General features: G+C 41.6%; 1 protein-coding gene across 5 annotated transcripts in view; it reads right to left on the bottom strand.

The window, feature by feature from the left end:
* Window positions 1-7,516, bottom strand: part of Chst9 (carbohydrate sulfotransferase 9) — a 254,222-nt gene extending 246,706 nt beyond the window's left edge. For 3 of the 5 annotated variants that reach the window (XM_087896241.1, XM_085700093.2, XM_085700092.2), the window contains exon 1: window positions 7,277-7,516. The gene's annotated coding sequence lies outside the window, so the exon portion shown is untranslated. Of the gene's footprint in view, window positions 1-6,721; window positions 7,225-7,276 lie in introns of those variants that run through there. The other 2 variants (XM_085700094.2, XM_085700095.2) reach the window with 2 other exon arrangements.
* Window positions 7,517-13,288: the final 5,772 nt, after the last annotated feature.

The raw sequence follows: 13,288 nt of genomic DNA, 5'->3' as shown, positions 1-13,288 counted from the left end.
AGAACATTAAAAAATTCAACTTTAATGACATTTCTTTTCCTGTTTCTACTGTCTAAAATTATATCTACATATATACAAATATAATATAAACACAGATACACAAAATACATGTATATAAACTTATATACATATAGTTCATATTTAATATATACTTAATATATATGGAAACCTTAAATGTTCTCTAGAGATATGCATTTAAACAAAGCTAATGATTAAGAGAATTAATATACTAATCCACTTATACACTGGTAGTCACCATTCAAAGTTAAATACAAATATAAATGCCTAAGAGAAGTAAGTGCTAGAGACCTTTTACAAATGTGACAAACATCAGAAGCAAAGCAGAACACAAGTCAGAGTTACAGGACAATGGAGTCCATGGCTCTGGGACACTGAGGACAGGACACCAGTAGGTAAGTGGGTTGGTCCTACTTAAAGGAAGTGTGAACAGACAGGAGCATGCGGGAAATACCTCAGCCTACATGAAGACCCTGTTTCCCTAGCTCTATGCAGGGCCAGTGTCCTCCATTGGGATAATCTTAGGAAGGAGTCACAGTGCGAGTCAGTTGGGCAGTGTCTTCTGCCTCTCAGTAGGAGGTCATGGGGGCCCACAGAATAAAATGCCCCAAATATTTCATACAATTGCACTGTTTCTCAAAACTGGACTTCTGAGTATCAAATCATAAAATGGCGGCCATCATACTTACAAATTTGCTAAGAATTTCAACCAAAGCCTAGTAACTTACAGTAGGGTTGCAGGGGTACGCAGCCATTCTGGTACTCTGTCTCCTGACTCTGGAGCAGAAACAGTACAATATAATAGAAATAAAATGGAATAACAGAACGAAAGCTGTTACTAAATCGTTTCCTCTGCAGTGAAGTCTCATTTGTCACCAGCCCCATGGAGGTAGTGGCGGAGCCCTTGAAGCAGAGTAACACAATGAAATGCTCTATGGAGCAGTCAGAATTTTGGAGACAATGAGTTAAGAGCACTCACTTTCTTCTTTGCAAAACACTTCCAGAATTTTTTTCTGCCCCAACTGTCTGTGTTTGACTTGGCAAATGTTCCCTATGTGACAATAAAAACTATTTCCTTCTTCCTGCTCCATACAGGTAACTGTGCGGTGGTTAATCTACCTTTATTTCAGTCTATCCTCAGTGTCTCATCTTTCTGGCTTTCCTACACTCCATTTCTTCTAATATTGTTATTTGTCTTAAATTCAGATTTGTTCTGTGTGTATCTACAATAGTGCACATGCATGCACATGGCTCTGGCTCCACTCTTCCAAGCAAACTCATCCCTAAGCAACACAGAGAAATGCAAATCACAGACCACTGCTGTCTCTGACTCCTTTTTATTATTGATATTTTCACTAACTGTATTAGTACAAATTACATTTCAGAATACTAATAAAGGAACATAAAATATTTGTGTTTATAAGGTCGAGACTAAGGACTGAGGACCAAGTATAATGCAGTTGATTGCTTAGGGTTTGACGTGAGACAGCCAATCAGACCTCTGCATTCATCCACAGCTCTGCACCATTTCACTTCCTACCTACTGCAGCCCAGGGATCCTGTCCCAGCCAGAGAGTGTTAACACCCGTCCAGAACTCTGTGGTTTGCTATGCAGTGCCTGACGGGAGTGAGTCAGTGTAGCTGTCTAGTTTCTCCTCAGCTGCTTACTACCCGTGTGGCCTTCATCCACTCACCACAATCCCTCTGGGCCACCATCATCATTTCCTTAACTATTAAATTAGAATAAATTATTTCTGGGGTCTTTTCAGCTCTGTGAAAACAAATGTATAATTTGCATTTTAACACTTCAGCATTGACCAGGAGAAATTGATTCCCTTAATAAATTTATTATAAAATATATCCTATAGGTTTCAATTTTTATATTTTCAACCACAATATTTCCTTTAAAATACTCATTCTAGTCTAGTTTTTTTAAAAAAAATAATACCATGCCTTATAAAAGCCAAAATGTATCCCCCACATTTAGCAGAAAGTACATTTACTCTGAGGACACAGCCTCCATTCTGAAGGCTACAGCCTTCTCTCTTGCCATTCTCTCCACGTCTATAAAAGCGACAATTTGGCTGTGAATTCTTGCAATAAAAATGATCGTATCTGCTTTTCCAATCATATAGCTTTGGCATTTCCAACCTTTGACACAGCAGTTTCCTGATCCTTTTGAGTCCACAAGGTCAGTGATTCTATAGTCTACGTACAACTAAACACTGACTATAAACAAAGCATTTCACTGAAACTGCTGTGTGCGAATCAGCTTCTTGTTCAAGAAACTATTTTATCCACAACCAATTTTGCCCTAGAGCTTTTGAAAAACACAATAGAAATCTGTTAAATTGGCAGCCTTGCTGAACTTCAACTATTTTATCTAACTGGGTCCACATAACAGTGGACACTTGAAAGCAGCCCATTGACGAAATGTAGTTTTGATTTGGAACACAGGTACAGAGATCAAACGTGCAAAATCCCTTATTCAGATGGCTTCTTGCTGCTGTTGCTTCTGCAAATTCCTCCACGAGGCTTGGGGATGTCAATCAACACCAACATAGGTGTGGACTTTTGGAAACATTAGAAAATTCCACTGTATGAGGCCTATAAAATAATCTGTTTCTATTTAGCTTCCATAAACACGCAAACATATTACTGTCACTTAGATGTTAAGTGAGAATAAAGTTGTCAGACTGTGACTAACCCACTCTTACCTGGGGCGAGGGTGATGGCTAGTGGCTGAAGTGCTTGGGGTGCAAGCATTGAGTGCCGGAGTGAAAAACTGGGAGTGGAAGTTCCTGCCTACAGTCCCAGCTTTGGGAGGTGAGACAGGGAGGTGAGTCCCTGGAGACCACTGACCAGGTAACAGAGCCAGAGCCGTCGGTGGGCTGCAGATTCAATTATTATCTCAGAACATAAGGTAAAGAGCAACAGAGGCTAGCTTTGGCTTCTTATGCACACAAATATAATACACACACATACACACACACACACACACACACACACACACACCCCAAACACACACCAACAACCACAAAAATAACCTCTCGCTTTTCCAGGAATATATCCAGCACTTAATGTGTCCATTAAATGACATACAATACAATCTTGATTATCTTGTGAATTATACATAATTCACTGGAAAGTTTTTGTTCCCAATTTGCTTATTTCTGTCATCCAGCTTGTTTCCGGGCAAGGTGCCCACCTACCCCACCTCCTTTGAAACTGATTTTGTTGTTTGAGGCATGTAAGCTCATTTTAAAAATTAACCTAAACAAAAACAAAATTAGAAAGGCAACTTGCCTACAATAACAATGGAAATCTTTTTCAAGCTAAACACGTAACATATTCTAAAGACAAACATGAATGACTTTTTAAGTAACCATGATTTTAGATTATCTTTTCCTGTATTCCCCTCATTACAATGAATAATTCAGAATACCTACTATCCATGGTAAAACAGTTTCCCTCAATAATTCATTTTTAGTACACCAAAAATGAGGAGGTAACACATTTTTGTGATAGAAACAAAGATTTAAATTAGACCATATTTTCAGGGCAGCTTTATGTTCAGAATTCTCTCCAGTGTGGGTTTATTCTCTTCAGTGCGGTATTCCTTCTAAGCTAAAACCCTCAGATCTTCAAAACAAGCATAGTCCACAGTGCTAAGGCAAAAAGAAGCCCTGTCCCAGGTTTCCCTTACTGCTTAGGTATCAAATATTTGAAATCTGACAAAATCACCGTTACCTTTTTCCTAAAAGCCATGAAAAACAGCTTGGAGTACTGCACCCAGATGTGAGGTAAAGCAATATATCTAACATTCTGTCTATCCTGAGGACTTAATTTTGAGTGATAAATAATCCCAAAAGTTTGGAGGGATAGGGCAACTACTGAAATGTCTGAAGTGTATGAGTATGTATACACACACACACACACACACACACACACACACACACACACACACACCATACTGCTTTGATTTGGCAATTTTTATTTTCTAATGACTTATGAATAAACATGGGGCTGATGAGATGACTTACAGTAAAATTTGATTCTGTGTAAAAAGTATTCCACTGTGGTGCAACCATGTAATCTCAGAGCCAGAGGGTATAAACAGATAGACATGGGGCTCACTGGCAGGTCAGCCCAGTCTAACAGAGAGCTCCAAATCAATGAGAGACCTCGTCTCAAAAAACACAGTAGATGAAACCTCAGGAGCAAGAAGCTCCAAGATTGTTTTCTAGCCTCTACATGCATAGGTACACATGCACAAACACTCACACAAGGAGCACGTACATATATACAAAACTCTTTCTATTATCTGTGTTAGAGAAAAAAAAATGCCCCAAATGGGAAATTGGATGGGGATGGGGGTTAAAAACCTCAAATCTCTCTCAAATGATAACATACAAAACAGAAGTTGTTAATTCATTTGTCAATTTCAGGCATGCTGACTCACTCACAACAAATACAAAAATGTCAACTACTATATTCATAAACCATCTTTGGTAAACTAACTTATGTTATTCATGCATGATAATATTTGTGGGAGAAGTGCTATGCATTATTTAGGTCTAACTAAGGTGTGTGTGTGTGTGTGTGTGTGTGTGTGTGTGTGTGTGTGTGTGTGTGTGTTGGGGAACTGTTTGGGAAGGATCAGGATGTGTAGACTTTGTAGAGAAGTTGTGTGGCTCAGGGTGAGCTTTGAGGTTTCAAAAGACTGGAGCCATTCCCAGTAATCACTCTGTTTCCTGGTTCTGGATTAAGGTGTGAGCACTCAGTTGTTCTTACTGCCAGCTGTTTACTGCACCATCATAGACTTTAACCCTCTTAAATAATCTCATAATGTCACATAGCACTTGCTTTTACAATTTGCTTTGGTCATGGTGTTTTCTCACATCAGTAGAAAAGTAAGTGTGAGTGTGTGTTGTGAATGCACAAGGGGAAGGTCAGGGGATGGCTAGGCGGAGTCTGTTGTCTCCTGTATGTCGGTCCTGGTAAATGACCTCCGGTCAACGAGCTTGGCAGCAAGCTCCTTAACCCCAGTGAGCCATCCCTCTTTCCTTATGCCTATTTAGTTAAATGCCTGGAATATTACATTAGTTTTCTGTTTTGTAATTTTTTTCCTCCGGGAAGATGGCACACCCAGGAGGCAATCACAATCACTCTTAGAGATCAAGACTTGTTTCAAGTATGTCTTCAGAGCACCAAATGATGCCCATTGTAACTATGAAGCAAATAATACCACCAGTAGGATCTTGTAGCTGCGTTAATGTCCAGCTTCTCTCTAGCAGCAAAAGATGGGAGTACAGAGAGTTAGATTCTCCTGGAATATATGCCTCCCTTCCCAGATGACTCAAGACTTTAGGTCTCTTCCTTAGTAGAAACCAAAGGTTTAAGGGAGAAAAGTAGCAGCCTGAGAGCTTGGGTCAAACTTGACACCAGTGTCAGCTTTGCAGGAATGCTCAGGCAGAGGTGTGCAATGAGTAAGCATGCCTGAATACTCGTGAGAACAAAATATTGCACTGTAAGGGAGTGGGAGAGAACAGATGGTTGGGGATGATTTAAACGACTCAGTTTTGGACTGTCACCAAGCCCCTCTATCACACAATATGATGTTCAGTTAGTAAATACCAAATTCATATGCAAGGTACTCATTTCTGAAGGAGGCTACCACCCCATGAAGATGATAAAAACAAAGGAAATAAGAAAAAAATTCTTCTCATTTTTTCTAGGTGTTTGATAGGTGTCATTTCTTATTGACTGTATTCAGTCAAAATGTCTCCCATTTGATGATAGTTTAATTTTCCCTCAATTACTAAGCAAGTCCAAGTGTTCAGGTATTGTGTTTGAAAATAACAATTTTCAAGCTTTGGGTAGAATTAGAAATTTGTTCTGTCTTAAATCGATTCATCTTGACTGCAGCACTTTATCTAATAAGGAATAGTAAAATCCGATAGTTGGGTACTTTTGACCATATAAAACAATCATATTCTTCTTATCCTCGATTTGGTAGACAGGCATATGGTGTTATGATTACACTGGGGAAGCGGCAGGTGGCAGGGCCATTGAATCAGGGAGACAGATAAATATTAAATATGGTCACACTGTGTTTTGCATGAGTCTACAAGTCCATGTTCTTTAAGACAGCAGGAGCAAAACTAGTAAAAATAAAATTGCAGAGATCTAGAACAATGTAATGTTAGGGGTTAAAGAAGAAAAATAGATACTGATTAATCACTCTATCTTAATTGCTAGGAAGGAAAAGAAGAGAAACAAACAAAACCCAAAGAACAAAACCCCAGCAAAAAGGGGAGTTTCCTACTAAACACCCACAATGTTTTGGTTTGCACCCCCTAATCCTATGGGGTGGAGGTGGGGTTGCTTACAGAAACACACTCTATTCCTTTTCCCTCCATTCCTTTCCAAACCTTCCGACTACTTCAAGCACAATTTGCCCATGGGAGGTTTGGGGCCAGCTGACTACGATCTGAGGAAGAGGGGCGGCAGCTAGAGACTTCACACTTGGGAACTTAGTTGGAAATTATCCCTGACAGGCATCAAACAGAGCTACTTTTTAGCCCTTCTCGAGAAACATGCTGGCGGGTAGGATATTCAAACCAGGCAGAAGAGCGGTGGGGAATGGTGCAAAAGAAACCCCCTTAACAGTGTAGAAAGCACTGCACCCTTCCCCCCTCACCTGCTTCACACCTGAGGTTCACTTGACCCTCTCCAGTCCTCTGTTCAGTACCATCCAGCCAGGGCTAGGAACTTCCCTTCCACCTGGTCGGCAGTCTCTGCAGAGTTGCTGGCGTTTGGGGCCAGGGCAAAGGAGGCACCAGGGCAGGGACGCTCAACTTCCAACCAAACAAGCCAGAGGACTGGACAGACCGGTGCTAGGAAACTCGACACTCTTCCCTCGGGTGTACTGTCCCCACGAGGGTGTGTCTCCAGAACCCTGGAGTTCATGGTACCTCTCAGGGCGCCCTGGGGCTGGGGTGGTGAGCAGGATCCATTCCAGGTGGCTACTAAGTTACCCCAGAGTGCATGCAGCGGTCTTATTTCCCTCCCCTTGCACGTCCAACAAAGTAGATTGAAGTGGTCTGCAATGCCCCAAGATACCACCTTCTGCTCCTGGGATGATGAAGCCACAAAGGTGCCATGCACGTCTCGCCCACCAACGCCGCACCCACCGCAGTGCCCAGAGGCGCCCAGAACCCGGGTACCGCGCATCCCCTACCCACAGTGCAGTTACCTCGGCATCTGTCCCTGGCGCCTTGCAGGTTCCGCTCCCGGAGAGCGGGCTGAGGAAGAAACTTGCAGATGCTCCCGGGCAAACTCTCCGGGACGTCTCCGCGCGGCGGGCCGCTCGGTGCGGTGCGGGAACGGAGCACGAGGGGAGCAGGGCAGCGTGGGCACCACAGATCGCTGAGCCGGGAGGGCTGGGGCTGCGGCGCCACCTTCGAGCCAGCCTGCTCCCGCCGTCGCCAGCCGCGCCCCCGCCTCCGCCGCCCCGCAGCTCCGCCTCCCGCCTTTTATCTCCCTCCCTTTAGCCTGGCCGGCTCCTGCTCAGCCTGGGCCCCCGTCTGCCCGCCCCAGGTGCGTCCCGTGACTTAAGTGACTTCAGGCTCCCTGGCGACAGGAGCCCTTGCCTTGTCCTTTCCGAAGGCACCTTTGCTCTTCTCGCGGTTTCTTCTGTCTCTAGGGTCTGTCCTGAAGGACAAGTCAATAGGTTATCTCAAAACAAAGCTTGCAAAGTCTTGAGCGGAGGTGTGTTTCCGAGCTCCTATGTTCAGGAGCAGTGCAGCTGACTGTTCTTAAGTATAGGATGTGCTTTGAGGGACTTCAGCAGGATGTTTGTGTGAAGTTGTCACTGAGAATATCTGAAATCCAGTAGCTCTCAGGACATGCCTGTCAAAAAAAAGCTGGAGCTGGCAACTTGTGAAGCGCTTTGGAAGAAACAAGACTAAGGTATTTTTTAATCATTAAGAGGACGTATATTGAAGTTTAAAAATTAGCTCCAAATATTATGTTAGCAATTATTTTAACCAAACTGGGGCAAAATAAAATCAAGCGACCCCATAGTTGTTTATTTTGCCTTCAGTTTCTATAAATCAGCCAAAATAAATAAATAAATAAAAATTAAAAAATAGAGTAAGTAAAAAGAAACTTTCTTTCCAAGCACTAAACAGTGAGACTGTCTGGAACCCCGACTTTGAGTGCTCTTTGCTCTGCTTGCCTCTGCTCTCTCTGGAGATTGTCCCTAATGGTGATGAACTTTGGGGCTGTTACAACACTGGCCTTAGGAGTACTGTTCCTTTTTTATTCCTAGTTTACTTTTCTCTCTCAATACTCTTACTTTTACATATTTAAAAAAAATTGCAGCAGAACACTTGCCGTGAAATTTGCGGTTCATGAGCTCTCAGTGTGCTGCTCAGTGGAGTTACAGATAGTTACATTGTAAAACAGGTCTCTAAACTTTTCATGTTCTGAAACAGAAACTCTCCATCCATCAGACAATGACCTTTCCCCATTTTTACTTCCTCCTGTCCCTATTAGGTTCCCTTGTACTTTCTGCTTTTGCTAATTTGGTTGCTTTAGATTCTGGTTGGATTAGTATCCTTAATACATAAAGAGCTCTTGCCACTCAACAACAAAAAGTCCAGGAACCAGATGACAAATTGGGCAATGTGGTCGAATAGACATCTGAGCTGTGCTTTGTGCCTTTGCTTCTTGCTGGTCCTCAGGGAAGCCCTTCCCCAACAGTGACTTCAGGGCCTGGTTAGTGCTCTTGAAGCTGTTCTTCACTGGTATTTCTTGTGGACAATCAGTGATTGCACTTGAACAAATTGACTGGAACCTGTGTGCCCCCTGTGTTCATGAACCCTTGGACTTGTTACCATACCAGGAAACTTCTGGTTAAAACTAGCTGCGGTAATCTAAGCATTTGAACTCTGACATGTTCTGGTTTTCATATTCTACCTCATTCATGTGCCTGCCACACAGAACATCAAATACTTAGAACAACTATGAACCCTCTTCCCTTTGTGTAGCTGTGTTCAGAAGCCCGAGAATTGTTTCTAATGGATGAACTGAGTTGAAAGCTAAGTTACATTAATATCCAATGCTAGCTCAATCAAATGCATGCCTCAGTGTCTGATGCAACGGCTTCTGCATTTATGTAGAGTTGCTGTGAACAGAAAAGACCACCTTTAATTTTACAGCTAAATTAATTTAATTTTTACATCAGGAATTATTTCTAAGCCATGGTTCCAAGCTCATCTCTTGGTTTTCCAGGCTATTAATTGTGCATAGCTACTTACATTTCTTCACATGTTACAGGTTTAGCTGTTGATTGCTTCTGGATAACCTGGAAGCATATGAATCACCCCTCCTTTAATGTGAAGGTGACAGTTGGGATTCTAAGAGGTCTCTGCACCGCATCTCCAGGCAAGAATGCTTCCACAGACCTGTAGTCACCGGTGTGTGGGAAATGGACTAAATGCAGATTCATGAGAGGTTTCTGCACTGCATCTCCCAGGCAAGAGTGCTTCCACAGACCTGGTCTGACCACTGCTGTGTGCGGACTAGACACAATGCAGACACATAAGAAATTCAGTCATACAAAAGTGAAGAGGCAGTTATGCTTAGAGACAGTGGTCCACATCTGCAATCCCAGCATAGAAAGCCAGTCCTGGAAGAGCTGGGGAAGTTAGTGGAAGGAGGTGGAGACCAAATCTCTGAAGCTCACTGGGCCAGCCAATCAGTGTGTGCCTGTTTCAATGAGAGGCCCCATTTTAGAGCAATTGGGAAAGACATTTTTATGTCTTGGTCTCCACAGGCACAGATGCACAGACCTGAAGGAAAGTTTATATACAACACACACACACACACACACACACACACACACACACACACAGAATGAGAATAGCACCATTATGGGATGGCTCTTGTTACTTGTGGTTTGTGTTTTCAACCATGTGGGAGTTAGCGATGAGTTGGCTTAATGAGCAGCCAAAGTTAGAACTCAGCAGAATGCATCCTGAACACTAAGCTGGGTCATGTGGGCAATGCACGTACCTCTGTACCGTGTTATTTACAGCTCCTACTGTTTTATGGAGGGAAAGCAGAGATGTATTGACCTGGAAATAGTTATTTTTACAGGAGTCAACAGAGCATAGTCAGCTAGCTGCAGCCATTTCCTTTATCTTATCTTGCTCTTGCTCTTCGGGTCAGAAAGAAAACAAGACCAAAGATGATAAAAAGCTTTCTGCTCATTCAGGATCAAGAGCACATAACTACTCCACCGAGGCAGAAGAGCAGTGTAAGTCTTGCTACAAAAGATACGGCCTTTTCTAGATGTTTCTAGAGAAAAATAAGGATACATAACTTGAAAAGGGAGATTTAAAAATGGTTCTAAGAAATGTTTTTCTTTGATAATATGAAATGGAGAGAGTATTAAAGACCTGGGCATTAGTTTTTTTATTCATTCTATTTTGGGGGAGTGTGCGCACAGGTCTTTATGCTAATGCAGTATACGTATGTGGGCAAGCATATACGTGTGGATGCATGTGACTGTTTGCACACTCACTGAAGCCAGAGGAAGACTGTGAGCATCGTGTTTTGTCTTCCTTCATCTTGTCCCTTTGAAGCAGGGTCTCTCATTGATCTCAGAGTCATACTAGTGGTCAACAAGCTTCAGTAATCTTACTGTTTCTGCCTTTCCACAGTCCTGGGGTCACAGGTAAATGTGTTCATACCCAGTTTTTTTATCAAAGGTGAGTGGAGTTCAAGCTAAGATCCTCATGCTCACAAAGCAAGCAATCTTATCCACTGCGCCATCTCTGTACTCTCAAGAACTATGTCTTTCCACATGGAATTGATCAAATCTACCATGTAGCTCTACACCTGCAGGCATGAAACCAGTGAACTTCACATCACTAAATGACCTTTCAACTTTGAGCTTTTGTAATGTCTGCTCAAGGCCATTTACCTTGGCAAATCCCCTTGGGCTATCATCTCCTTCAATAACTTATTGATTCGCATAGTGATATCCAATGTGAATTCTAATCAGAAAGTAAAATTTGGATGAGGAGTTTTCCTCAGTAGAATAAATTCAAATGAAAACTCTGACTACCGCTGAGGAGCATTGTGGAGGGCCGCGACCACATTCTCCATTGCTTCAAGGAACAAAGGTAGAGATTGACCTCTGTGACCCCAAGGTGTGGCGGTACACGCCTTTAGTCCTGATGCCTGGGAGACAGAGGCAGATTGACCTCTGTGACCTCAAGGCGTGGTAGTACACGCCTTTGGTCCCAATGCCTGGGAAGCAGAGACAGGCAGATCTCTGTGAGTTCAAGGTGATGTAGCACACGCCTTTAATCCCAGCGCATGTGCTTGTTAACTCTCTACCGCTGTGTCCCTGCCTACTCCCGAGGCATCATCTGGGATAATGGGCAGCGGACCAATCCAAGAGTGACACGTCAGAAGCGAGGACTGTTTCCTTTATAAGGGCTGGGTTCCCCTCATTCTGGGTCTCCGCCATGTTGGCTGATGCTCGCTCTCCCAAGGGGCATTAAAGCTTTACTGCAGAAGGATCCTAAGTGCCCCGCGTCGTTCTTGCTGGCGAGGCCGAGTGAGCAGAAGTCATCTCGGCTAGCAGAATGGGGTACTAGACAAAGTACCCCAAAGTACCAGGCCAACTTGTTCTCTGCAAATTAAGACCACATTTTAATCCCAAAAATAAAAGGGACAAAAGGCATGGCATTACACATTTCCAGTAAAAAGGTTTTTAAAAACACAATGACTTAGTTCTACAATAACAAGTATAGCATAACAATTTTATAATATTCGGAAGATAGAAGTTATTACATAGTATGGAAATAAAGAAAAATATGTCTGCTTTAACTTGTTTTAGAATCACATTTTTCTCTTAAAGGTTAAGATATGGAGGGCTGGATATATATATATGTAAGTTTATATATAACTTACATATATAAATATGAGTATTAAAGCATAAATAAGTATCAGAAGATTATTGAAGAAAGGGAGCAGGCAATGAGAAAAATCAATTATACAAACATAGGATTCATAGTATATGAGAAAGAACCCTCATCTTTAAACAACTGAACACTTTAAATTATAAATAATAGCATTGGTCAAACAGAAAACTGTAAGATAATTATTAGTAAATGACAAAGGAACAAAATGGATTGCCCTTATTCTTGTGTATCTGTTTCCTAAATGAGGGAGTCAGTCACAGTAAGTTAGAATAGTCAGTACCCAACAGTTTCAGTAAATAGAGCCGCTCAATAAATATGTATTGATTGGTTGGCTGAATAAAAACTGCTTGCAGTTATTTTAGGAAAATCAAAGTCATTTGGAAAGTTGTGTCTATTTTCTTTAAGCAAATTTGAGTTTTCACTTAAAATTAAATAAAATTTTGTGAAAAGTAGTGTTGCTGTGTAACAAAACATAAGATAGGAATAGACAAAACCATGGCCTGCAGCTGTGCTGCTGTATGAGGAAATTTTATTTCAAATGTTAATTGGTTTAGATATATTAAAGTTGAACCATTATGTTTTCAATGGTCTGGAATAGGAAAAATTCCATCTGAACAGCTTACAAAAATTTGACTAATATAAAGTAGCATTGAATGTGAAATTTTCTTTCCATGATATATTGAGATTCTTAAAATAGACAATCAAATAAATTGATAAATGACTTTAAGACTTTAATCCAGAATAAAATTAATTTGAAATAGTTTGCATTGATTAGACCCTTCAATACTGTAAGTTGCTATCCTAGCACATCAAGGAAGAATTAATGACAGATCATTTTTTGCCAAATATTTTCTCAATTAATTTATCAAGCATGTCCCATCTAGTAAGTATCACTATTGTGTGTTGGTGTTTTAGTTACAAAAATTACTAAACCATGGTCCCTTGTAGATGATGACAAGTGATTAATCCAAATGATATATTAATAAATTTAGAAGTGGTGAGGTTTCAGGAGAAAAACACACAGGAGGAGAAAAGACAGGAACAGAGAAAGGGACAGAACAAAGGGAGGTCTTGATATTCTGGGAGTCAGTAAAAGAAACAGGAAAACAGCTTTGCAATAGTCTTCAGGTGTATAGTTGTGGTGTGTGTTTATGTGTGTGTTCAAAAGAGGAAGCAGGTCAGCCCCACCCCTCCCAAAAATGATGAAACTGAGAGAGACTGTCAGTGGTGTGTCCTCAGATAACATACAGCACTAGAGAGCACAG

This window comes from Myodes glareolus, chromosome 13 (assembly GCF_982192425.1).
Source record: "Myodes glareolus chromosome 13, mMyoGla1.1, whole genome shotgun sequence".
NCBI classification, from domain to species: Eukaryota; Metazoa; Chordata; class Mammalia; order Rodentia; family Cricetidae; genus Myodes; species Myodes glareolus.
This window is presented reverse-complemented; position numbering and strand designations above follow the sequence as displayed.